Source organism: Haliotis asinina, chromosome 3 (genome assembly GCF_037392515.1).
Source record: "Haliotis asinina isolate JCU_RB_2024 chromosome 3, JCU_Hal_asi_v2, whole genome shotgun sequence".
Lineage (NCBI taxonomy): Eukaryota > Metazoa > Mollusca > Gastropoda > Lepetellida > Haliotidae > Haliotis > Haliotis asinina.
The window spans coordinates 8,389,062-8,410,312 of record NC_090282.1 but is presented as its reverse complement, the minus strand read 5'-3'; the positions used below and the strand labels follow the sequence as shown (position 1 = coordinate 8,410,312).

The window sequence follows — 21,251 nt, the reverse complement described above, 5'->3', positions numbered from 1 at the left end:
AAGAACTCAATGCACAAAAACGGCAGGAATACAGCCAGCATTCAGTCCTTCAACATTGCCTGTAAAATATCAGCTTCCAATGTGGTCTAGTGGTTAGGATTCCTGGCTTTCACCCAGGCGGCCCGGGTTCGATTCCCGGCATTGGAACAAATTCTTTTACCATCTGACAAGAAATTGAGTTCAATTTCAAGAAGTATATATTAGTCACGTGCAAAGTCAAAAGTAAAAGGCATGCATTTTACGTCATAGGAACAAATTCCTGGCTTTGGAACAATTAATTCATCTCACAAGAAAGTGAGTTCACATCAAGAAGTATACATATGTCATGCGTACAGTCAGAAGTAAAATACATGCATCTAAAGTCCTAGATTTATCTTCATGTACATCCCAGTGTCCACATCTTCCAATAAATACATCAGGTAAGCCAATGTGTCATTGCGCAAGACTATCCCACCCCTTACACAACAGTTGTTGAAACACACCACCAGACGTTTCCCTCGGCAAGGGCACATAACTTCCACCACATCAGTCACATCTTAAAGTGAGCCCCATCTCGTCAGTTCCGTCTCTGTGGCGCAATCGGTTAGCGCGTTCGGCTGTTAACCGAAAGGTTGGTGGTTCAAGCCCACCCAGGGACGCACTTGCTTTTTGTAAACATCAGTACTTGATATTTCGCTCTTTTGGATTTTACAGATGTTTGTAGTTGACGCAAATACATGCTACAATACGATATATCAGTTTAAACAAGTCTCTAACACACTTGATATACATGTATTCATTAATGTCAGGTCGTCATTCTCATGCACAAGAACTCAATGCACAAAGACGGCAGGAATACAGCCAGCATTCAGTCCTTCAACATTGCCTGTAAAATATCAGCTTCCAATGTGGTCTAGTGGTTAGGATTCCTGGCTTTCACCCAGGCGGCCCGGGTTCGATTCCCGGCATTGGAACAAATTCTTTTACCATCTGACAAGAAATTGAGTTCAATTTCAAGAAGTATATATTAGTCACGTGCAAAGTCAAAAGTAAAAGGCATGCATTTTACGTCATAGGAACAAATTCCTGGCTTTGGAACAATTAATTCATCTCACAAGAAAGTGAGTTCACATCAAGAAGTATACATATGTCATGCGTACAGTCAGAAGTAAAATACATGCATCTAAAGTCCTAGATTTATCTTCATGTACATCCCAGTGTCCACATCTTCCAATAAATACATCAGGTAAGCCAATGTGTCATTGCGCAAGACTATCCCACCCCTTACACAACAGTTGTTGAAACACACCACCAGACGTTTCCCTCGGCAAGGGCACATAACTTCCACCACATCAGTCACATCTTAAAGTGAGCCCCATCTCGTCAGTTCCGTCTCTGTGGCGCAATCGGTTAGCGCGTTCGGCTGTTAACCGAAAGGTTGGTGGTTCAAGCCCACCCAGGGACGCACTTGCTTTTTGTAAACATCAGTACTTGATATTTCGCTCTTTTGGATTTTACAGATGTTTGTAGTTGACGCAAATACATGCTACAATACGATATATCAGTTTAAACAAGTCTCTAACACACTTGATATACATGTATTCATTAATGTCAGGTCGTCATTCTCATGCACAAGAACTCAATGCACAAAGACGGCAGGAATACAGCCAGCATTCAGTCCTTCAACATTGCCTGTAAAATATCAGCTTCCAATGTGGTCTAGTGGTTAGGATTCCTGGCTTTCACCCAGGCGGCCCGGGTTCGATTCCCGGCATTGGAACAAATTCTTTTACCATCTGACAAGAAATTGAGTTCAATTTCAAGAAGTATATATTAGTCACGTGCAAAGTCAAAAGTAAAAGGCATGCATATTACGTCATAGGAATAAATTCCTGGCTTTGGAACAATTAATTCATCTCACAAGAAAGTGAGTTCACATCAAGAGGTATACATATGTCATGCGTACAGTCAGAAGTAAAATACATGCATCTAAAGTCCTAGATTTATCTTCATGTACATCCCAGTGTCCACATCTTCCAATAAATACATCAGGTAAGCCAATGTGTCATTGCGCAAGACTATCCCACCCTTACACAACAGTTGTTGAAACACACCACCAGACGTTTCCCTCGGCAAGGGCACATAACTTCCACCACATCAGTCACATCTTAAAGTGAGCCCCATCTCGTCAGTTCCGTCTCTGTGGCGCAATCGGTTAGCGCGTTCGGCTGTTAACCGAAAGGTTGGTGGTTCAAGCCCACCCAGGGACGCACTTGCTTTTTGTAAACATCAGTACTTGATATTTCGCTCTTTTGGATTTTACAGATGTTTGTAGTTGACGCAAATACATGCTACAATACGATATATCAGTTTAAACAAGTCTCTAACACACTTGATATACATGTATTCATTAATGTCAGGTCGTCATTCTCATGCACAAGAACTCAATGCACAAAGACGGCAGGAATACAGCCAGCATTCAGTCCTTCAACATTGCCTGTAAAATATCAGCTTCCAATGTGGTCTAGTGGTTAGGATTCCTGGCTTTCACCCAGGCGGCCCGGGTTCGATTCCCGGCATTGGAACAAATTCTTTTACCATCTGACAAGAAATTGAGTTCAATTTCAAGAAGTATATATTAGTCACGTGCAAAGTCAAAAGTAAAAGGCATGCATTTTACGTCATAGGAATAAATTCCTGGCTTTGGAACAATTAATTCATCTCACAAGAAAGTGAGTTCACATCAAGAGGTATACATATGTCATGCGTACAGTCAGAAGTAAAATACATGCATCTAAAGTCCTAGATTTATCTTCATGTACATCCCAGTGTCCACATCTTCCAATAAATACATCAGGTAAGCCAATGTGTCATTGCGCAAGACTATCCCACCCCTTACACAACAGTTGTTGAAACACACCACCAGACGTTTCCCTCGGCAAGGGCACATAACTTCCACCACATCAGTCACATCTTAAAGTGAGCCCCATCTCGTCAGTTCCGTCTCTGTGGCGCAATCGGTTAGCGCGTTCGGCTGTTAACCGAAAGGTTGGTGGTTCAAGCCCACCCAGGGACGCACTTGCTTTTTGTAAACATCAGTACTTGATATTTCGCTCTTTTGGATTTTACAGATGTTTGTAGTTGACGCAAATACATGCTACAATACGATATATCAGTTTAAACAAGTCTCTAACACACTTGATATACATGTATTCATTAATGTCAGGTCGTCATTCTCATGCACAAGAACTCAATGCACAAAAACGGCAGGAATACAGCCAGCATTCAGTCCTTCAACATTGCCTGTAAAATATCAGCTTCCAATGTGGTCTAGTGGTTAGGATTCCTGGCTTTCACCCAGGCGGCCCGGGTTCGATTCCCGGCATTGGAACAAATTCTTTTACCATCTGACAAGAAATTGAGTTCAATTTCAAGAAGTATATATTAGTCACGTACAAAGTCAAAAGTAAAAGGCATGCATTTTACGTCATAGGAACAAATTCCTGGCTTTGGAACAATTAATTCATCTCACAAGAAAGTGAGTTCACATCAAGAAGTATACATATGTCATGCGTACAGTCAGAAGTAAAATACATGCATCTAAAGTCCTAGATTTATCTTCATGTACATCCCAGTGTCCACATCTTCCAATAAATACATCAGGTAAGCCAATGTGTCATTGCGCAAGACTATCCCACCCCTTACACAACAGTTGTTGAAACACACCACCAGACGTTTCCCTCGGCAAGGGCACATAACTTCCACCACATCAGTCACATCTTAAAGTGAGCCCCATCTCGTCAGTTCCGTCTCTGTGGCGCAATCGGTTAGCGCGTTCGGCTGTTAACCGAAAGGTTGGTGGTTCAAGCCCACCCAGGGACGCACTTGCTTTTTGTAAACATCAGTACTTGATATTTCGCTCTTTTGGATTTTACAGATGTTTGTAGTTGACGCAAATACATGCTACAATACGATATATCAGTGTAAACAAGTCTCTAACACACTTGATATACATGTATTCATTAATGTCAGGTCGTCATTCTCATGCACAAGAACTCAATGCACAAAAACGGCAGGAATACAGCCAGCATTCAGTCCTTCAACATTGCCTGTAAAATATCAGCTTCCAATGTGGTCTAGTGGTTAGGATTCCTGGCTTTCACCCAGGCGGCCCGGGTTCGATTCCCGGCATTGGAACAAATTCTTTTACCATCTGACAAGAAATTGAGTTCAATTTCAAGAAGTATATATTAGTCACGTGCAAAGTCAAAAGTAAAAGGCATGCATATTACGTCATAGGAATAAATTCCTGGCTTTGGAACAATTAATTCATCTCACAAGAAAGTGAGTTCACATCAAGAGGTATACATATGTCATGCGTACAGTCAGAAGTAAAATACATGCATCTAAAGTCCTAGATTTATCTTCATGTACATCCCAGTGTCCACATCTTCCAATAAATACATCAGGTAAGCCAATGTGTCATTGCGCAAGACTATCCCACCCTTACACAACAGTTGTTGAAACACACCACCAGACGTTTCCCTCGGCAAGGGCACATAACTTCCACCACATCAGTCACATCTTAAAGTGAGCCCCATCTCGTCAGTTCCGTCTCTGTGGCGCAATCGGTTAGCGCGTTCGGCTGTTAACCGAAAGGTTGGTGGTTCAAGCCCACCCAGGGACGCACTTGCTTTTTGTAAACATCAGTACTTGATATTTCGCTCTTTTGGATTTTACAGATGTTTGTAGTTGACGCAAATACATGCTACAATACGATATATCAGTTTAAACAAGTCTCTAACACACTTGATATACATGTATTCATTAATGTCAGGTCGTCATTCTCATGCACAAGAACTCAATGCACAAAGACGGCAGGAATACAGCCAGCATTCAGTCCTTCAACATTGCCTGTAAAATATCAGCTTCCAATGTGGTCTAGTGGTTAGGATTCCTGGCTTTCACCCAGGCGGCCCGGGTTCGATTCCCGGCATTGGAACAAATTCTTTTACCATCTGACAAGAAATTGAGTTCAATTTCAAGAAGTATATATTAGTCACGTGCAAAGTCAAAAGTAAAAGGCATGCATTTTACGTCATAGGAATAAATTCCTGGCTTTGGAACAATTAATTCATCTCACAAGAAAGTGAGTTCACATCAAGAGGTATACATATGTCATGCGTACAGTCAGAAGTAAAATACATGCATCTAAAGTCCTAGATTTATCTTCATGTACATCCCAGTGTCCACATCTTCCAATAAATACATCAGGTAAGCCAATGTGTCATTGCGCAAGACTATCCCACCCCTTACACAACAGTTGTTGAAACACACCACCAGACGTTTCCCTCGGCAAGGGCACATAACTTCCACCACATCAGTCACATCTTAAAGTGAGCCCCATCTCGTCAGTTCCGTCTCTGTGGCGCAATCGGTTAGCGCGTTCGGCTGTTAACCGAAAGGTTGGTGGTTCAAGCCCACCCAGGGACGCACTTGCTTTTTGTAAACATCAGTACTTGATATTTCGCTCTTTTGGATTTTACAGATGTTTGTAGTTGACGCAAATACATGCTACAATACGATATATCAGTTTAAACAAGTCTCTAACACACTTGATATACATGTATTCATTAATGTCAGGTCGTCATTCTCATGCACAAGAACTCAATGCACAAAAACGGCAGGAATACAGCCAGCATTCAGTCCTTCAACATTGCCTGTAAAATATCAGCTTCCAATGTGGTCTAGTGGTTAGGATTCCTGGCTTTCACCCAGGCGGCCCGGGTTCGATTCCCGGCATTGGAACAAATTCTTTTACCATCTGACAAGAAATTGAGTTCAATTTCAAGAAGTATATATTAGTCACGTACAAAGTCAAAAGTAAAAGGCATGCATTTTACGTCATAGGAACAAATTCCTGGCTTTGGAACAATTAATTCATCTCACAAGAAAGTGAGTTCACATCAAGAAGTATACATATGTCATGCGTACAGTCAGAAGTAAAATACATGCATCTAAAGTCCTAGATTTATCTTCATGTACATCCCAGTGTCCACATCTTCCAATAAATACATCAGGTAAGCCAATGTGTCATTGCGCAAGACTATCCCACCCCTTACACAACAGTTGTTGAAACACACCACCAGACGTTTCCCTCGGCAAGGGCACATAACTTCCACCACATCAGTCACATCTTAAAGTGAGCCCCATCTCGTCAGTTCCGTCTCTGTGGCGCAATCGGTTAGCGCGTTCGGCTGTTAACCGAAAGGTTGGTGGTTCAAGCCCACCCAGGGACGCACTTGCTTTTTGTAAACATCAGTACTTGATATTTCGCTCTTTTGGATTTTACAGATGTTTGTAGTTGACGCAAATACATGCTACAATACGATATATCAGTGTAAACAAGTCTCTAACACACTTGATATACATGTATTCATTAATGTCAGGTCGTCATTCTCATGCACAAGAACTCAATGCACAAAAACGGCAGGAATACAGCCAGCATTCAGTCCTTCAACATTGCCTGTAAAATATCAGCTTCCAATGTGGTCTAGTGGTTAGGATTCCTGGCTTTCACCCAGGCGGCCCGGGTTCGATTCCCGGCATTGGAACAAATTCTTTTACCATCTGACAAGAAATTGAGTTCAATTTCAAGAAGTATATATTAGTCACGTGCAAAGTCAAAAGTAAAAGGCATGCATTTTACGTCATAGGAACAAATTCCTGGCTTTGGAACAATTAATTCATCTCACAAGAAAGTGAGTTCACATCAAGAAGTATACATATGTCATGCGTACAGTCAGAAGTAAAATACATGCATCTAAAGTCCTAGATTTATCTTCATGTACATCCCAGTGTCCACATCTTCCAATAAATACATCAGGTAAGCCAATGTGTCATTGCGCAAGACTATCCCACCCCTTACACAACAGTTGTTGAAACACACCACCAGACGTTTCCCTCGGCAAGGGCACATAACTTCCACCACATCAGTCACATCTTAAAGTGAGCCCCTTCTCGTCAGTTCCGTCTCTGTGGCGCAATCGGTTAGCGCGTTCGGCTGTTAACCGAAAGGTTGGTGGTTCAAGCCCACCCAGGGACGCACTTGCTTTTTGTAAACATCAGTACTTGATATTTCGCTCTTTTGGATTTTACAGATGTTTGTAGTTGACGCAAATACATGCTACAATACGATATATCAGTTTAAACAAGTCTCTAACACACTTGATATACATGTATTCATTAATGTCAGGTCGTCATTCTCATGCACAAGAACTCAATGCACAAAGACGGCAGGAATACAGCCAGCATTCAGTCCTTCAACATTGCCTGTAAAATATCAGCTTCCAATGTGGTCTAGTGGTTAGGATTCCTGGCTTTCACCCAGGCGGCCCGGGTTCGATTCCCGGCATTGGAACAAATTCTTTTACCATCTGACAAGAAATTGAGTTCAATTTCAAGAAGTGTATATTAGTCACGTGCAAAGTCAAAAGTAAAAGGCATGCATTTTACGTCATATTAACAAATTCCTGGCTTTGGAACAATTACTTCATCTCACAAGAAAGTGAGTTCACATCAAGAAGTATACATTTGTCATGCGTACAGTCAGAAGTAAAATACATGCATCTAAAGTCCTAGATTTATCTTCATGTACATCCCAGTGTCCACATCTTCCAATAAATACATCAGGTAAGCCAATGTGTCATTGCGCAAGACTATCCCACCCCTTACACAACAGTTGTTGAAACACACCACCAGACGTTTCCCTCGGCAAGGGCACATAACTTCCACCACATCAGTCACATCTTAAAGTGAGCCCCATCTCGTCAGTTCCGTCTCTGTGGCGCAATCGGTTAGCGCGTTCGGCTATTAACCGAAAGGTTGGTGGTTCAAGCCCACCCAGGGACGCACTTGCTTTTTGTAAACATCAGTACTTGATATTTCGCTCTTTTGGATTTTACAGATGTTTGTAGTTGACGCAAATACATGCTACAATACGATATATCAGTTTAAACAAGTCTCTAACACACTTGATATACATGTATTCATTAATGTCAGGTCGTCATTCTCATGCACAAGAACTCAATGCACAAAAACGGCAGGAATACAGCCAGCATTCAGTCCTTCAACATTGCCTGTAAAATATCAGCTTCCAATGTGGTCTAGTGGTTAGGATTCCTGGCTTTCACCCAGGCGGCCCGGGTTCGATTCCCGGCATTGGAACAAATTCTTTTACCATCTGACAAGAAATTGAGTTCAATTTCAAGAAGTATATATTAGTCACGTGCAAAGTCAAAAGTAAAAGGCATGCATTTTACGTCATAGGAATAAATTCCTGGCTTTGGAACAATTAATTCATCTCACAAGAAAGTGAGTTCACATCAAGAAGTATACATATGTCATGCGTACAGTCAGAAGTAAAATACATGCATCTAAAGTCCTAGATTTATCTTCATGTACATCCCAGTGTCCACATCTTCCAATAAATACATCAGGTAAGCCAATGTGTCATTGCGCAAGACTATCCCACCCCTTACACAACAGTTGTTGAAACACACCACCAGACGTTTCCCTCGGCAAGGGCACATAACTTCCACCACATCAGTCACATCTTAAAGTGAGCCCCATCTCGTCAGTTCCGTCTCTGTGGCGCAATCGGTTAGCGCGTTCGGCTGTTAACCGAAAGGTTGGTGGTTCAAGCCCACCCAGGGACGCACTTGCTTTTTGTAAACATCAGTACTTGATATTTCGCTCTTTTGGATTTTACAGATGTTTGTAGTTGACGCAAATACATGCTACAATACGATATATCAGTTTAAACAAGTCTCTAACACACTTGATATACATGTATTCATTAATGTCAGGTCGTCATTCTCATGCACAAGAACTCAATGCACAAAAACGGCAGGAATACAGCCAGCATTCAGTCCTTCAACATTGCTTGTAAAATATCAGCTTCCAATGTGGTCTAGTGGTTAGGATTCCTGGCTTTCACCCAGGCGGCCCGGGTTCGATTCCCGGCATTGGAACAAATTCTTTTACCATCTGACAAGAAATTGAGTTCAATTTCAAGAAGTATATATTAGTCACGTACAAAGTCAAAAGTAAAAGGCATGCATTTTACGTCATAGGAACAAATTCCTGGCTTTGGAACAATTAATTCATCTCACAAGAAAGTGAGTTCACATCAAGAAGTATACATATGTCATGCGTACAGTCAGAAGTAAAATACATGCATCTAAAGTCCTAGATTTATCTTCATGTACATCCCAGTGTCCACATCTTCCAATAAATACATCAGGTAAGCCAATGTGTCATTGCGCAAGACTATCCCACCCCTTACACAACAGTTGTTGAAACACACCACCAGACGTTTCCCTCGGCAAGGGCACATAACTTCCACCACATCAGTCACATCTTAAAGTGAGCCCCATCTCGTCAGTTCCGTCTCTGTGGCGCAATCGGTTAGCGCGTTCGGCTGTTAACCGAAAGGTTGGTGGTTCAAGCCCACCCAGGGACGCACTTGCTTTTTGTAAACATCAGTACTTGATATTTCGCTCTTTTGGATTTTACAGATGTTTGTAGTTGACGCAAATACATGCTACAATACGATATATCAGTTTAAACAAGTCTCTAACACACTTGATATACATGTATTCATTAATGTCAGGTCGTCATTCTCATGCACAAGAACTCAATGCACAAAGACGGCAGGAATACAGCCAGCATTCAGTCCGTCAACATTGCCTGTAAAATATCAGCTTCCAATGTGGTCTAGTGGTTAGGATTCCTGGCTTTCACCCAGGCGGCCCGGGTTCGATTCCCGGCATTGGAACAAATTCTTTTACCATCTGACAAGAAATTGAGTTCAATTTCAAGAAGTATATATTAGTCACGTACAAAGTCAAAAGTAAAAGGCATGCATTTTACGTCATAGGAACAAATTCCTGGCTTTGGAACAATTAATTCATCTCACAAGAAAGTGAGTTCACATCAAGAAGTATACATATGTCATGCGTACAGTCAGAAGTAAAATACATGCATCTAAAGTCCTAGATTTATCTTCATGTACATCCCAGTGTCCACATCTTCCAATAAATACATCAGGTAAGCCAATGTGTCATTGCGCAAGACTATCCCACCCCTTACACAACAGTTGTTGAAACACACCACCAGACGTTTCCCTCGGCAAGGGCACATAACTTCCACCACATCAGTCACATCTTAAAGTGAGCCCCATCTCGTCAGTTCCGTCTCTGTGGCGCAATCGGTTAGCGCGTTCGGCTGTTAACCGAAAGGTTGGTGGTTCAAGCCCACCCAGGGACGCACTTGCTTTTTGTAAACATCAGTACTTGATATTTCGCTCTTTTGGATTTTACAGATGTTTGTAGTTGACGCAAATACATGCTACAATACGATATATCAGTTTAAACAAGTCTCTAACACACTTGATATACATGTATTCATTAATGTCAGGTCGTCATTCTCATGCACAAGAACTCAATGCACAAAGACGGCAGGAATACAGCCAGCATTCAGTCCTTCAACATTGCCTGTAAAATATCAGCTTCCAATGTGGTCTAGTGGTTAGGATTCCTGGCTTTCACCCAGGCGGCCCGGGTTCGATTCCCGGCATTGGAACAAATTCTTTTACCATCTGACAAGAAATTGAGTTCAATTTCAAGAAGAATATATTAGTCACGTACAAAGTCAAAAGTAAAAGGCATGCATTTTACGTCATAGGAACAAATTCCTGGCTTTGCAACAATTAATTCATCTCACAAGAAAGTGAGTTCACATCAAGAAGTATACATATGTCATGCGTACAGTCAGAAGTAAAATACATGCATCTAAAGTCCTAGATTTATCTTCATGTACATCCCAGTGTCCACATCTTCCAATAAATACATCAGGTAAGCCAATGTGTCATTGCGCAAGACTATCCCACCCCTTACACAACAGTTGTTGAAACACACCACCAGACGTTTCCCTCGGCAAGGGCACATAACTTCCACCACATCAGTCACATCTTAAAGTGAGCCCCATCTCGTCAGTTCCGTCTCTGTGGCGCAATCGGTTAGCGCGTTCGGCTGTTAACCGAAAGGTTGGTGGTTCAAGCCCACCCAGGGACGCACTTGCTTTTTGTAAACATCAGTACTTGATATTTCGCTCTTTTGGATTTTACAGATGTTTGTAGTTGACGCAAATACATGCTACAATACGATATATCAGTTTAAACAAGTCTCTAACACACTTGATATACATGTATTCATTAATGTCAGGTCGTCATTCTCATGCACAAGAACTCAATGCACAAAGACGGCAGGAATACAGCCAGCATTCAGTCCTTCAACATTGCCTGTAAAATATCAGCTTCCAATGTGGTCTAGTGGTTAGGATTCCTGGCTTTCACCCAGGCGGCCCGGGTTCGATTCCCGGCATTGGAACAAATTCTTTTACCATCTGACAAGAAATTGAGTTCAATTTCAAGAAGTATATATTAGTCACGTACAAAGTCAAAAGTAAAAGGCATGCATTTTACGTCATAGGAACAAATTCCTGGCTTTGGAACAATTAATTCATCTCACAAGAAAGTGAGTTCACATCAAGAAGTATACATATGTCATGCGTACAGTCAGAAGTAAAATACATGCATCTAAAGTCCTAGATTTATCTTCATGTACATCCCAGTGTCCACATCTTCCAATAAATACATCAGGTAAGCCAATGTGTCATTGCGCAAGACTATCCCACCCCTTACACAACAGTTGTTGAAACACACCACCAGACGTTTCCCTCGGCAAGGGCACATAACTTCCACCACATCAGTCACATCTTAAAGTGAGCCCCATCTCGTCAGTTCCGTCTCTGTGGCGCAATCGGTTAGCGCATTCGGCTGTTAACCGAAAGGTTGGTGGTTCAAGCCCACCCAGGGACGCACTTGCTTTGTTGTAAACATCAGTACTTGATATTTCGCTCTTTTGGATTTTACAGATGTTTGTAGTTGACGCAAATACATGCTACAATACGATATATCAGTTTAAACAAGTCTCTAACACACTTGATATACATGTATTCATTAATGTCAGGTCGTCATTCTCATGCACAAGAACTCAATGCACAAAGACGGCAGGAATACAGCCAGCATTCAGTCCTTCAACATTGCCTGTAAAATATCAGCTTCCAATGTGGTCTAGTGGTTAGGATTCCTGGCTTTCACCCAGGCGGCCCGGGTTCGATTCCCGGCATTGGAACAAATTCTTTTACCATCTGACAAGAAATTGAGTTCAATATCAAGAAGTATATATTAGTCACGTACAAAGTCAAAAGTAAAAGGCATGCATTTTACGTCATAGGAACAAATTCCTGGCTTTGGAACAATTAATTCATCTCACAAGAAAGTGAGTTCACATCAAGAAGTATACATATGTCATGCGTACAGTCAGAAGTAAAATACATGCATCTAAAGTCCTAGATTTATCTTCATGTACATCCCAGTGTCCACATCTTCCAATAAATACATCAGGTAAGCCAATGTGTCATTGCGCAAGACTATCCCACCCCTTACACAACAGTTGTTGAAACACACCACCAGACGTTTCCCTCGGCAAGGGCACATAACTTCCACCACATCAGTCACATCTTAAAGTGAGCCCCATCTCGTCAGTTCCGTCTCTGTGGCGCAATCGGTTAGCGCGTTCGGCTGTTAACCGAGAGGTTGGTGGTTCAAGCCCACCCAGGGACGCACTTGCTTTTTGTAAACATCAGTACTTGATATTTCGCTCTTTTGGATTTTACAGATGTTTGTAGTTGACGCAAATACATGCTACAATACGATATATCAGTTTAAACAAGTCTCTAACACACTTGATATACATGTATTCATTAATGTCAGGTCGTCATTCTCATGCACAAGAACTCAATGCACAAAAACGGCAGGAATACAGCCAGCATTCAGTCCTTCAACATTGCCTGTAAAATATCAGCTTCCAATGTGGTCTAGTGGTTAGGATTCCTGGCTTTCACCCAGGCGGCCCGGGTTCGATTCCCGGCATTGGAACAAATTCTTTTACCATCTGACAAGAAATTGAGTTCAATTTCAAGAAGTATATATTAGTCACGTACAAAGTCAAAAGTAAAAGGCATGCATTTTACGTCATAGGAACAAATTCCTGGCTTTGGAACAATTAATTCATCTCACAAGAAAGTGAGTTCACATCAAGAAGTATACATATGTCATGCGTACAGTCAGAAGTAAAATACATGCATCTAAAGTCCTAGATTTATCTTCATGTACATCCCAGTGTCCACATCTTCCAATAAATACATCAGGTAAGCCAATGTGTCATTGCGCAAGACTATCCCACCCCTTACACAACAGTTGTTGAAACACACCACCAGACGTTTCCCTCGGCAAGGGCACATAACTTCCACCACATCAGTCACATCTTAAAGTGAGCCCCATCTCGTCAGTTCCGTCTCTGTGGCGCAATCGGTTAGCGCGTTCGGCTGTTAACCGAAAGGTTGGTGGTTCAAGCCCACCCAGGGACGCACTTGCTTTTTGTAAACATCAGTACTTGATATTTCGCTCTTTTGGATTTTACAGATGTTTGTAGTTGACGCAAATACATGCTACAATACGATATATCAGTTTAAACAAGTCTCTAACACACTTGATATACATGTATTCATTAATGTCAGGTCGTCATTCTCATGCACAAGAACTCAATGCACAAAAACGGCAGGAATACAGCCAGCATTCAGTCCTTCAACATTGCCTGTAAAATATCAGCTTCCAATGTGGTCTAGTGGTTAGGATTCCTGGCTTTCACCCAGGCGGCCCGGGTTCGATTCCCGGCATTGGAACAAATTCTTTTACCATCTGACAAGAAATTGAGTTCAATTTCAAGAAGTGTATATTAGTCACGTGCAAAGTCAAAAGTAAAAGGCATGCATTTTACGTCATAGGAACAAATTCCTGGCTTTGGAACAATTAATTCATCTCACAAGAAAGTGAGTTCACATCAAGAAGTATACATATGTCATGCGTACAGTCAGAAGTAAAATACATGCATCTAAAGTCCTAGATTTATCTTCATGTACATCCCAGTGTCCACATCTTCCAATAAATACATCAGGTAAGCCAATGTGTCATTGCGCAAGACTATCCCACCCCTTACACAACAGTTGTTGAAACACACCACCAGACGTTTCCCTGGGCAAGGGCACATAACTTCCACCACATCAGTCACATCTTAAAGTGAGCCCCATCTCGTCAGTTCCGTCTCTGTGGCGCAATCGGTTAGCGCGTTCGGCTGTTAACCGAAAGGTTGGTGGTTCAAGCCCACCCAGGGACGCACTTGCTTTTTGTAAACATCAGTACTTGATATTTCGCTCTTTTGGATTTTACAGATGTTTGTAGTTGACGCAAATACATGCTACAATACGATATATCAGTTTAAACAAGTCTCTAACACACTTGATATACATGTATTCATTAATGTCAGGTCGTCATTCTCATGCACAAGAACTCAATGCACAAAAACGGCAGGAATACAGCCAGCATTCAGTCCTTCAACATTGCCTGTAAAATATCAGCTTCCAATGTGGTCTAGTGGTTAGGATTCCTGGCTTTCACCCAGGCGGCCCGGGTTCGATTCCCGGCATTGGAACAAATTCTTTTACCATCTGACAAGAAATTGAGTTCAATTTCAAGAAGTATATATTAGTCACGTACAAAGTCAAAAGTAAAAGGCATGCATTTTACGTCATAGGAACAAATTCCTGGCTTTGGAACAATTAATTCATCTCACAAGAAAGTGAGTTCACATCAAGAAGTATACATATGTCATGCGTACAGTCAGAAGTAAAATACATGCATCTAAAGTCCTAGATTTATCTTCATGTACATCCCAGTGTCCACATCTTCCAATAAATACATCAGGTAAGCCAATGTGTCATTGCGCAAGACTATCCCACCCCTTACACAACAGTTGTTGAAACACACCACCAGACGTTTCCCTCGGCAAGGGCACATAACTTCCACCACATCAGTCACATCTTAAAGTGAGCCCCATCTCGTCAGTTCCGTCTCTGTGGCGCAATCGGTTAGCGCGTTCGGCTGTTAACCGAAAGGTTGGTGGTTCAAGCCCACCCAGGGACGCACTTGCTTTTTGTAAACATCAGTACTTGATATTTCGCTCTTTTGGATTTTACAGATGTTTGTAGTTGACGCAAATACATGCTACAATACGATATATCAGTTTAAACAAGTCTCTAACACACTTGATATACATGTATTCATTAATGTCAGGTCGTCATTCTCATGCACAAGAACTCAATGCACAAAAACGGCAGGAATACAGCCAGCATTCAGTCCTTCAACATTGCCTGTAAAATATCAGCTTCCAATGTGGTCTAGTGGTTAGGATTCCTGGCTTTCACCCAGGCGGCCCGGGTTCGATTCCCGGCATTGGAACAAATTCTTTTACCATCTGACAAGAAATTGAGTTCAATTTCAAGAAGTATATATTAGTCACGTACAAAGTCAAAAGTAAAAGGCATGCATTTTACGTCATAGGAACAAATTCCTGGCTTTGGAACAATTAATTCATCTCACAAGAAAGTGAGTTCACATCAAGAAGTATACATATGTCATGCGTACAGTCAGAAGTAAAATACATGCATCTAAAGTCCTAGATTTATCTTCATGTACATCCCAGTGTCCACATCTTCCAATAAATACATCAGGTAAGCCAATGTGTCATTGCGCAAGACTATCCCACCCCTTACACAACAGTTGTTGAAACACACCACCAGACGTTTCCCTCGGCAAGGGCACATAACTTCCACCACATCAGTCACATCTTAAAGTGAGCCCCATCTCGTCAGTTCCGTCTCTGTGGCGCAATCGGTTAGCGCGTTCGGCTGTTAACCGAAAGGTTGGTGGTTCAAGCCCACCCAGGGACGCACTTGCTTTTTGTAAACATCAGTACTTGATATTTCGCTCTTTTGGATTTTACAGATGTTTGTAGTTGACGCAAATACATGCTACAATACGATATATCAGTTTAAACAAGTCTCTAACACACTTGATATACATGTATTCATTAATGTCAGGTCGTCATTCTCATGCACAAGAACTCAATGCACAAAAACGGCAGGAATACAGCCAGCATTCAGTCCTTCAACATTGCCTGTAAAATATCAGCTTCCAATGTGGTCTAGTGGTTAGGATTCCTGGCTTTCACCCAGGCGGCCCGGGTTCGATTCCCGGCATTGGAACAAATTCTTTTACCATCTGACAAGAAATTGAGTTCAATTTCAAGAAGTATATATTAGTCACGTACAAAGTCAAAAGTAAAAGGCATGCATTTTACGTCATAGGAACAAATTCCTGGCTTTGGAACAATTAATTCATCTCACAAGAAAGTGAGTTCACATCAAGAAGTATACATATGTCATGCGTACAGTCAGAAGTAAAATACATGCATCTAAAGTCCTAGATTTATCTTCATGTACATCCCAGTGTCCACATCTTCCAATAAATACATCAGGTAAGCCAATGTGTCATTGCGCAAGACTATCCCACCCCTTACACAACAGTTGTTGAAACACACCACCAGACGTTTCCCTCGGCAAGGGCACATAACTTCCACCACATCAGTCACATCTTAAAGTGAGCCCCATCTCGTCAGTTCCGTCTCTGTGGCGCAATCGGTTAGCGCGTTCGGCTGTTAACCGAAAGGTTGGTGGTTCAAGCCCACCCAGGGACGCACTTGCTTTTTGTAAACATCAGTACTTGATATTTCGCTCTTTTGGATTTTACAGATGTTTGTAGTTGACGCAAATACATGCTACAATACGATATATCAGTTTAAACAAGTCTCTAACACACTTGATATACATGTATTCATTAATGTCAGGTCGTCATTCTCATGCACAAGAACTCAATGCACAAAAGCGGCAGGAATACAGCCAGCATTCAGTCCTTCAACATTGCCTGTAAAATATCAGCTTCCAATGTGGTCTAGTGGTTAGGATTCCTGGCTTTCACCCAGGCGGCCCGGGTTCGATTCCCGGCATTGGAACAAATTCTTTTACCATCTGACAAGAAATTGAGTTCAATTTCAAGAAGTGTATATTAGTCACGTGCAAAGTCAAAAGTAAAAGGCATGCATTTTACGTCATAGGAACAAATTCCTGGCTTTGGAACAATTAATTCATCTCACAAGAAAGTGAGTTCACATCAAGAAGTATACATATGTCATGCGTACAGTCAGAAGTAAAATACATGCATCTAAAGTCCTAGATTTATCTTCATGTACATCCCAGTGTCCACATCTTCCAATAAATACATCAGGTAAGCCAATGTGTCATTGCGCAAGACTATCCCACCCCTTACACAACAGTTGTTGAAACACACCACCAGACGTTTCCCTCGGCAAGGGCACATAACTTCCACCACATCAGTCACATCTTAAAGTGAGCCCCATCTCGTCAGTTCCGTCTCTGTGGCGCAATCGGTTAGCGCGTTCGGCTGTTAACCGAAAGGTTGGTGGTTCAAGCCCACCCAGGGACGCACTTGCTTTTTGTAAACATCAGTACTTGATATTTCGCTCTTTTGGATTTTACAGATGTTTGTAGTTGACGCAAATACATGCTACAATACGATATATCAGTTTAAACAAGTCTCTAACACACTTGATATACATGTATTCATTAATGTCAGGTCGTCATTCTCATGCACAAGAACTCAATGCACAAAAACGGCAGGAATACAGCCAGCATTCAGTCCTTCAACATTGCCTGTAAAATATCAGCTTCCAATGTGGTCTAGTGGTTAGGATTCCTGGCTTTCACCCAGGCGGCCCGGGTTCGATTCCCGGCATTGGAACAAATTCTTTTACCATCTGACAAGAAATTGAGTTCAATTTCAAGAAGTATATATTAGTCACGTACAAAGTCAAAAGTAAAAGGCATGCATTTTACGTCATAGGAACAAATTCCTGGCTTTGGAACAATTAATTCATCTCACAAGAAAGTGAGTTCACATCAAGAAGTATACATATGTCATGCGTACAGTCAGAAGTAAAATACATGCATCTAAAGTCCTAGATTTATCTTCATGTACATCCCAGTGTCCACATCTTCCAATAAATACATCAGGTAAGCCAATGTGTCATTGCGCAAGACTATCCCACCCCTTACACAACAGTTGTTGAAACACACCACCAGACGTTTCCCTCGGCAAGGGCACATAACTTCCACCACATCAGTCACATCTTAAAGTGAGCCCCATCTCGTCAGTTCCGTCTCTGTGGCGCAATCGGTTAGCGCGTTCGGCTGTTAACCGAAAGGTTGGTGGTTCAAGCCCACCCAGGGACGCACTTGCTTTTTGTAAACATCAGTACTTGATATTTCGCTCTTTTGGATTTTACAGATGTTTGTAGTTGACGCAAATACATGCTACAATACGATATATCAGTTTAAACAAGTCTCTAACACACTTGATATACATGTATTCATTAATGTCAGGTCGTCATTCTCATGCACAAGAACTCAATGCACAAAAGCGGCAGGAATACAGCCAGCATTCAGTCCTTCAACATTGCCTGTAAAATATCAGCTTCCAATGTGGTCTAGTGGTTAGGATTCCTGGCTTTCACCCAGGCGGCCCGGGTTCGATTCCCGGCATTGGAACAAATTCTTTTACCATCTGACAAGAAATTGAGTTCAATTTCAAGAAGTGTATATTAGTCACGTGCAAAGTCAAAAGTAAAAGGCATGCATTTTACGTCATAGGAACAAATTCCTGGCTTTGGAACAATTAATTCATCTCACAAGAAAGTGAGTTCACATCAAGAAGTATACATATGTCATGCGTACAGTCAGAAGTAAAATACATGCATCTAAAGTCCTAGATTTATCTTCATGTACATCCCAGTGTCCACATCTTCCAATAAATACATCAGGTAAGCCAATGTGTCATTGCGCAAGACTATCCCACCCCTTACACAACAGTTGTTGAAACACACCACCAGACGTTTCCCTCGGCAAGGGCACATAACTTCCACCACATCAGTCACATCTTAAAGTGAGCCCCATCTCGTCAGTTCCGTCTCTGTGGCGCAATCGGTTAGCGCGTTCGGCTGTTAACCGAAAGGTTGGTGGTTCAAGCCCACCCAGGGACGCACTTGCTTTTTGTAAACATCAGTACTTGATATTTCGCTCTTTTGGATTTTACAGATGTTTGTAGTTGACGCAAATACATGCTACAATACGATATATCAGTTTAAACAAGTCTCTAACACACTTGATATACATGTATTCATTAATGTCAGGTCGTCATTCTCATGCACAAGAACTCAATGCACAAAAGCGGCAGGAATACAGCCAGCATTCAGTCCTTCAACATTGCCTGTAAAATATCAGCTTCCAATGTGGTCTAGTGGTTAGGATTCCTGGCTTTCACCCAGGCGGCCCGGGTTCGATTCCCGGCATTGGAACAAATTCTTTTACCATCTGACAAGAAATTGAGTTCAATTTCAAGAAGTGTATATTAGTCACGTGCAAAGTCAAAAGTAAAAGGCATGCATTTTACGTCATAGGAACAAATTCCTGGCTTTGGAACAATTAATTCATCTCACAAGAAAGTGAGTTCACATCAAGAAGTATACATATGTCATGCGTACAGTCAGAAGTAAAATACATGCATCTAAAGTCCTAGATTTATCTTCATGTACATCCCAGTGTCCACATCTTCCAATAAATACATCAGGTAAGCCAATGTGTCATTGCGCAAGACTATCCCACCCCTTACACAACAGTTGTTGAAACACACCACCAGACGTTTCCCTCGGCAAGGGCACATAACTTCCACCACATCAGTCACATCTTAAAGTGAGCCCCATCTCGTCAGTTCCGTCTCTGTGGCGCAATCGGTTAGCGCGTTCGGCTGTTAACCGAAAGGTTGGTGGTTCAAGCCCACCCAGGGACGCACTTGCTTTTTGTAAACATCAGTACTTGATATTTCGCTCTTTTGGATTTTACAGATGTTTGTAGTTGACGCAAATACATGCTACAATACGATATATCAGTTTAAACAAGTCTCTAACACACTTGATATACATGTATTCATTAATGTCAGGTCGTCATTCTCATGCACAAGAACTCAATGCACAAAAACGGCAGGAATACAGCCAGCATTCAGTCCTTCAACATTGCCTGTAAAATATCAGCTTCCAATGTGGTCTAGTGGTTAGGATTCCTGGCTTTCACCCAGGCGGCCCGGGTTCGATTCCCGGCATTGGAACAAATTCTTTTACCATCTGACAAGAAATTGAGTTCAATTTCAAGAAGTATATATTAGTCACGTACAAAGTCAAAAGTAAAAGGCATGCATTTTACGTCATAGGAACAAATTCCTGGCTTTGGAACAATTAATTCATCTCACAAGAAAGTGAGTTCACATCAAGAAGTATACATATGTCATGCGTACAGTCAGAAGTAAAATACATGCATCTAAAGTCCTAGATTTATCTTCATGTACATCCCAGTGTCCACATCTTCCAATAAATACATCAGGTAAGCCAATGTGTCATTGCGCAAGACTATCCCACCCCTTACACAACAGTTGTTGAAACACACCACCAGACGTTTCCCTCGGCAAGGGCACATAACTTCCACCACATCAGTCACATCTTAAAGTGAGCCCCATCTCGTCAGTTCCGTCTCTGTGGCGCAATCGGTTAGCGCGTTCGGCTGTTAACCGAAAGGTTGGTGGTTCAAGCCCACCCAGGGACGCACTTGCTTTTTGTAAACATCAGTACTTGATATTTCGCTCTTTTGGATTTTACAGATGTTTGTAGTTGACGCAAATACATGCTACAATACGATATATCAGTTTAAACAAGTCTCTAACACACTTGATATACATGTATTCATTAATGTCAGGTCGTCATTCTCATGCACAAGAACTCAATGCACAAAAACGGCAGGAATACAGCCAGCATTCAGTCCTTCAACATTGCCTGTAAAATATCAGCTTCCAATGTGGTCTAGTGGTTAGGATTCCTGGCTTTCACCCAGGCGGCCCGGGTTCGATTCCCGGCATTGGAACAAATTCTTTTACCATCTGACAAGAAATTGAGTTCAATTTCAAGAAGTATATATTAGTCACGTACAAAGTCAAAAGTAAAAGGCATGCATTTTACGTCATAGGAACAAATTCCTGGCTTTGGAACAATTAATTCATCTCACAAGAAAGT

The 21,251-nt window shown here is 41.7% G+C and overlaps 51 non-coding genes across 51 annotated transcripts; all 51 read left to right on the top strand.

Moving 5' to 3' along the window:
• The first annotated feature begins 75 nt into the window (after positions 1 to 75).
• Trnae-uuc (transfer RNA glutamic acid (anticodon UUC)) lies at positions 76 to 147 on the top strand. The gene has a single exon. It is a non-coding gene; the product is annotated as a tRNA-Glu (tRNA).
• A 417-nt stretch (positions 148 to 564) lies between these two features.
• Positions 565 to 638, top strand: Trnan-guu (transfer RNA asparagine (anticodon GUU)). Its single transcript has one exon. It is a non-coding gene; the product is annotated as a tRNA-Asn (tRNA).
• A 243-nt stretch (positions 639 to 881) lies between these two features.
• Trnae-uuc (transfer RNA glutamic acid (anticodon UUC)) lies at positions 882 to 953 on the top strand. The gene has a single exon. It is a non-coding gene; the product is annotated as a tRNA-Glu (tRNA).
• Positions 954 to 1,370: 417 nt separating this feature from the next.
• On the top strand, positions 1,371 to 1,444 carry Trnan-guu (transfer RNA asparagine (anticodon GUU)). Its single transcript has one exon. It is a non-coding gene; the product is annotated as a tRNA-Asn (tRNA).
• A 243-nt stretch (positions 1,445 to 1,687) lies between these two features.
• Trnae-uuc (transfer RNA glutamic acid (anticodon UUC)) lies at positions 1,688 to 1,759 on the top strand. The gene has a single exon. It is a non-coding gene; the product is annotated as a tRNA-Glu (tRNA).
• A 416-nt stretch (positions 1,760 to 2,175) lies between these two features.
• Positions 2,176 to 2,249, top strand: Trnan-guu (transfer RNA asparagine (anticodon GUU)). The gene has a single exon. It is a non-coding gene; the product is annotated as a tRNA-Asn (tRNA).
• Positions 2,250 to 2,492: 243 nt separating this feature from the next.
• On the top strand, positions 2,493 to 2,564 carry Trnae-uuc (transfer RNA glutamic acid (anticodon UUC)). Its single transcript has one exon. It is a non-coding gene; the product is annotated as a tRNA-Glu (tRNA).
• A 417-nt stretch (positions 2,565 to 2,981) lies between these two features.
• On the top strand, positions 2,982 to 3,055 carry Trnan-guu (transfer RNA asparagine (anticodon GUU)). Its single transcript has one exon. It is a non-coding gene; the product is annotated as a tRNA-Asn (tRNA).
• Positions 3,056 to 3,298: 243 nt separating this feature from the next.
• On the top strand, positions 3,299 to 3,370 carry Trnae-uuc (transfer RNA glutamic acid (anticodon UUC)). The gene has a single exon. It is a non-coding gene; the product is annotated as a tRNA-Glu (tRNA).
• A 417-nt stretch (positions 3,371 to 3,787) lies between these two features.
• Positions 3,788 to 3,861, top strand: Trnan-guu (transfer RNA asparagine (anticodon GUU)). Its single transcript has one exon. It is a non-coding gene; the product is annotated as a tRNA-Asn (tRNA).
• Positions 3,862 to 4,104: 243 nt separating this feature from the next.
• Positions 4,105 to 4,176, top strand: Trnae-uuc (transfer RNA glutamic acid (anticodon UUC)). Its single transcript has one exon. It is a non-coding gene; the product is annotated as a tRNA-Glu (tRNA).
• Positions 4,177 to 4,592: 416 nt separating this feature from the next.
• Trnan-guu (transfer RNA asparagine (anticodon GUU)) lies at positions 4,593 to 4,666 on the top strand. Its single transcript has one exon. It is a non-coding gene; the product is annotated as a tRNA-Asn (tRNA).
• A 243-nt stretch (positions 4,667 to 4,909) lies between these two features.
• On the top strand, positions 4,910 to 4,981 carry Trnae-uuc (transfer RNA glutamic acid (anticodon UUC)). Its single transcript has one exon. It is a non-coding gene; the product is annotated as a tRNA-Glu (tRNA).
• A 417-nt stretch (positions 4,982 to 5,398) lies between these two features.
• On the top strand, positions 5,399 to 5,472 carry Trnan-guu (transfer RNA asparagine (anticodon GUU)). The gene has a single exon. It is a non-coding gene; the product is annotated as a tRNA-Asn (tRNA).
• Positions 5,473 to 5,715: 243 nt separating this feature from the next.
• Trnae-uuc (transfer RNA glutamic acid (anticodon UUC)) lies at positions 5,716 to 5,787 on the top strand. The gene has a single exon. It is a non-coding gene; the product is annotated as a tRNA-Glu (tRNA).
• A 417-nt stretch (positions 5,788 to 6,204) lies between these two features.
• Positions 6,205 to 6,278, top strand: Trnan-guu (transfer RNA asparagine (anticodon GUU)). Its single transcript has one exon. It is a non-coding gene; the product is annotated as a tRNA-Asn (tRNA).
• Positions 6,279 to 6,521: 243 nt separating this feature from the next.
• On the top strand, positions 6,522 to 6,593 carry Trnae-uuc (transfer RNA glutamic acid (anticodon UUC)). The gene has a single exon. It is a non-coding gene; the product is annotated as a tRNA-Glu (tRNA).
• A 417-nt stretch (positions 6,594 to 7,010) lies between these two features.
• Trnan-guu (transfer RNA asparagine (anticodon GUU)) lies at positions 7,011 to 7,084 on the top strand. Its single transcript has one exon. It is a non-coding gene; the product is annotated as a tRNA-Asn (tRNA).
• Positions 7,085 to 7,327: 243 nt separating this feature from the next.
• Positions 7,328 to 7,399, top strand: Trnae-uuc (transfer RNA glutamic acid (anticodon UUC)). Its single transcript has one exon. It is a non-coding gene; the product is annotated as a tRNA-Glu (tRNA).
• Positions 7,400 to 7,816: 417 nt separating this feature from the next.
• Positions 7,817 to 7,890, top strand: Trnan-auu (transfer RNA asparagine (anticodon AUU)). The gene has a single exon. It is a non-coding gene; the product is annotated as a tRNA-Asn (tRNA).
• Positions 7,891 to 8,133: 243 nt separating this feature from the next.
• Trnae-uuc (transfer RNA glutamic acid (anticodon UUC)) lies at positions 8,134 to 8,205 on the top strand. Its single transcript has one exon. It is a non-coding gene; the product is annotated as a tRNA-Glu (tRNA).
• Positions 8,206 to 8,622: 417 nt separating this feature from the next.
• On the top strand, positions 8,623 to 8,696 carry Trnan-guu (transfer RNA asparagine (anticodon GUU)). The gene has a single exon. It is a non-coding gene; the product is annotated as a tRNA-Asn (tRNA).
• Positions 8,697 to 8,939: 243 nt separating this feature from the next.
• On the top strand, positions 8,940 to 9,011 carry Trnae-uuc (transfer RNA glutamic acid (anticodon UUC)). Its single transcript has one exon. It is a non-coding gene; the product is annotated as a tRNA-Glu (tRNA).
• Positions 9,012 to 9,428: 417 nt separating this feature from the next.
• Trnan-guu (transfer RNA asparagine (anticodon GUU)) lies at positions 9,429 to 9,502 on the top strand. The gene has a single exon. It is a non-coding gene; the product is annotated as a tRNA-Asn (tRNA).
• A 243-nt stretch (positions 9,503 to 9,745) lies between these two features.
• Trnae-uuc (transfer RNA glutamic acid (anticodon UUC)) lies at positions 9,746 to 9,817 on the top strand. Its single transcript has one exon. It is a non-coding gene; the product is annotated as a tRNA-Glu (tRNA).
• Positions 9,818 to 10,234: 417 nt separating this feature from the next.
• Positions 10,235 to 10,308, top strand: Trnan-guu (transfer RNA asparagine (anticodon GUU)). Its single transcript has one exon. It is a non-coding gene; the product is annotated as a tRNA-Asn (tRNA).
• Positions 10,309 to 10,551: 243 nt separating this feature from the next.
• Positions 10,552 to 10,623, top strand: Trnae-uuc (transfer RNA glutamic acid (anticodon UUC)). Its single transcript has one exon. It is a non-coding gene; the product is annotated as a tRNA-Glu (tRNA).
• Positions 10,624 to 11,040: 417 nt separating this feature from the next.
• Trnan-guu (transfer RNA asparagine (anticodon GUU)) lies at positions 11,041 to 11,114 on the top strand. The gene has a single exon. It is a non-coding gene; the product is annotated as a tRNA-Asn (tRNA).
• A 243-nt stretch (positions 11,115 to 11,357) lies between these two features.
• On the top strand, positions 11,358 to 11,429 carry Trnae-uuc (transfer RNA glutamic acid (anticodon UUC)). Its single transcript has one exon. It is a non-coding gene; the product is annotated as a tRNA-Glu (tRNA).
• A 735-nt stretch (positions 11,430 to 12,164) lies between these two features.
• Positions 12,165 to 12,236, top strand: Trnae-uuc (transfer RNA glutamic acid (anticodon UUC)). The gene has a single exon. It is a non-coding gene; the product is annotated as a tRNA-Glu (tRNA).
• A 734-nt stretch (positions 12,237 to 12,970) lies between these two features.
• Positions 12,971 to 13,042, top strand: Trnae-uuc (transfer RNA glutamic acid (anticodon UUC)). Its single transcript has one exon. It is a non-coding gene; the product is annotated as a tRNA-Glu (tRNA).
• Positions 13,043 to 13,459: 417 nt separating this feature from the next.
• Positions 13,460 to 13,533, top strand: Trnan-guu (transfer RNA asparagine (anticodon GUU)). The gene has a single exon. It is a non-coding gene; the product is annotated as a tRNA-Asn (tRNA).
• A 243-nt stretch (positions 13,534 to 13,776) lies between these two features.
• Positions 13,777 to 13,848, top strand: Trnae-uuc (transfer RNA glutamic acid (anticodon UUC)). Its single transcript has one exon. It is a non-coding gene; the product is annotated as a tRNA-Glu (tRNA).
• Positions 13,849 to 14,265: 417 nt separating this feature from the next.
• On the top strand, positions 14,266 to 14,339 carry Trnan-guu (transfer RNA asparagine (anticodon GUU)). Its single transcript has one exon. It is a non-coding gene; the product is annotated as a tRNA-Asn (tRNA).
• Positions 14,340 to 14,582: 243 nt separating this feature from the next.
• On the top strand, positions 14,583 to 14,654 carry Trnae-uuc (transfer RNA glutamic acid (anticodon UUC)). Its single transcript has one exon. It is a non-coding gene; the product is annotated as a tRNA-Glu (tRNA).
• A 417-nt stretch (positions 14,655 to 15,071) lies between these two features.
• Positions 15,072 to 15,145, top strand: Trnan-guu (transfer RNA asparagine (anticodon GUU)). The gene has a single exon. It is a non-coding gene; the product is annotated as a tRNA-Asn (tRNA).
• Positions 15,146 to 15,388: 243 nt separating this feature from the next.
• Positions 15,389 to 15,460, top strand: Trnae-uuc (transfer RNA glutamic acid (anticodon UUC)). Its single transcript has one exon. It is a non-coding gene; the product is annotated as a tRNA-Glu (tRNA).
• Positions 15,461 to 15,877: 417 nt separating this feature from the next.
• On the top strand, positions 15,878 to 15,951 carry Trnan-guu (transfer RNA asparagine (anticodon GUU)). The gene has a single exon. It is a non-coding gene; the product is annotated as a tRNA-Asn (tRNA).
• A 243-nt stretch (positions 15,952 to 16,194) lies between these two features.
• Positions 16,195 to 16,266, top strand: Trnae-uuc (transfer RNA glutamic acid (anticodon UUC)). Its single transcript has one exon. It is a non-coding gene; the product is annotated as a tRNA-Glu (tRNA).
• Positions 16,267 to 16,683: 417 nt separating this feature from the next.
• On the top strand, positions 16,684 to 16,757 carry Trnan-guu (transfer RNA asparagine (anticodon GUU)). Its single transcript has one exon. It is a non-coding gene; the product is annotated as a tRNA-Asn (tRNA).
• A 243-nt stretch (positions 16,758 to 17,000) lies between these two features.
• On the top strand, positions 17,001 to 17,072 carry Trnae-uuc (transfer RNA glutamic acid (anticodon UUC)). Its single transcript has one exon. It is a non-coding gene; the product is annotated as a tRNA-Glu (tRNA).
• A 417-nt stretch (positions 17,073 to 17,489) lies between these two features.
• On the top strand, positions 17,490 to 17,563 carry Trnan-guu (transfer RNA asparagine (anticodon GUU)). The gene has a single exon. It is a non-coding gene; the product is annotated as a tRNA-Asn (tRNA).
• Positions 17,564 to 17,806: 243 nt separating this feature from the next.
• Positions 17,807 to 17,878, top strand: Trnae-uuc (transfer RNA glutamic acid (anticodon UUC)). The gene has a single exon. It is a non-coding gene; the product is annotated as a tRNA-Glu (tRNA).
• Positions 17,879 to 18,295: 417 nt separating this feature from the next.
• Positions 18,296 to 18,369, top strand: Trnan-guu (transfer RNA asparagine (anticodon GUU)). Its single transcript has one exon. It is a non-coding gene; the product is annotated as a tRNA-Asn (tRNA).
• A 243-nt stretch (positions 18,370 to 18,612) lies between these two features.
• Positions 18,613 to 18,684, top strand: Trnae-uuc (transfer RNA glutamic acid (anticodon UUC)). The gene has a single exon. It is a non-coding gene; the product is annotated as a tRNA-Glu (tRNA).
• Positions 18,685 to 19,101: 417 nt separating this feature from the next.
• Trnan-guu (transfer RNA asparagine (anticodon GUU)) lies at positions 19,102 to 19,175 on the top strand. The gene has a single exon. It is a non-coding gene; the product is annotated as a tRNA-Asn (tRNA).
• A 243-nt stretch (positions 19,176 to 19,418) lies between these two features.
• On the top strand, positions 19,419 to 19,490 carry Trnae-uuc (transfer RNA glutamic acid (anticodon UUC)). Its single transcript has one exon. It is a non-coding gene; the product is annotated as a tRNA-Glu (tRNA).
• A 417-nt stretch (positions 19,491 to 19,907) lies between these two features.
• Trnan-guu (transfer RNA asparagine (anticodon GUU)) lies at positions 19,908 to 19,981 on the top strand. Its single transcript has one exon. It is a non-coding gene; the product is annotated as a tRNA-Asn (tRNA).
• A 243-nt stretch (positions 19,982 to 20,224) lies between these two features.
• Trnae-uuc (transfer RNA glutamic acid (anticodon UUC)) lies at positions 20,225 to 20,296 on the top strand. The gene has a single exon. It is a non-coding gene; the product is annotated as a tRNA-Glu (tRNA).
• A 417-nt stretch (positions 20,297 to 20,713) lies between these two features.
• Positions 20,714 to 20,787, top strand: Trnan-guu (transfer RNA asparagine (anticodon GUU)). The gene has a single exon. It is a non-coding gene; the product is annotated as a tRNA-Asn (tRNA).
• A 243-nt stretch (positions 20,788 to 21,030) lies between these two features.
• On the top strand, positions 21,031 to 21,102 carry Trnae-uuc (transfer RNA glutamic acid (anticodon UUC)). Its single transcript has one exon. It is a non-coding gene; the product is annotated as a tRNA-Glu (tRNA).
• The last annotated feature ends 149 nt before the right edge of the window (positions 21,103 to 21,251 follow it).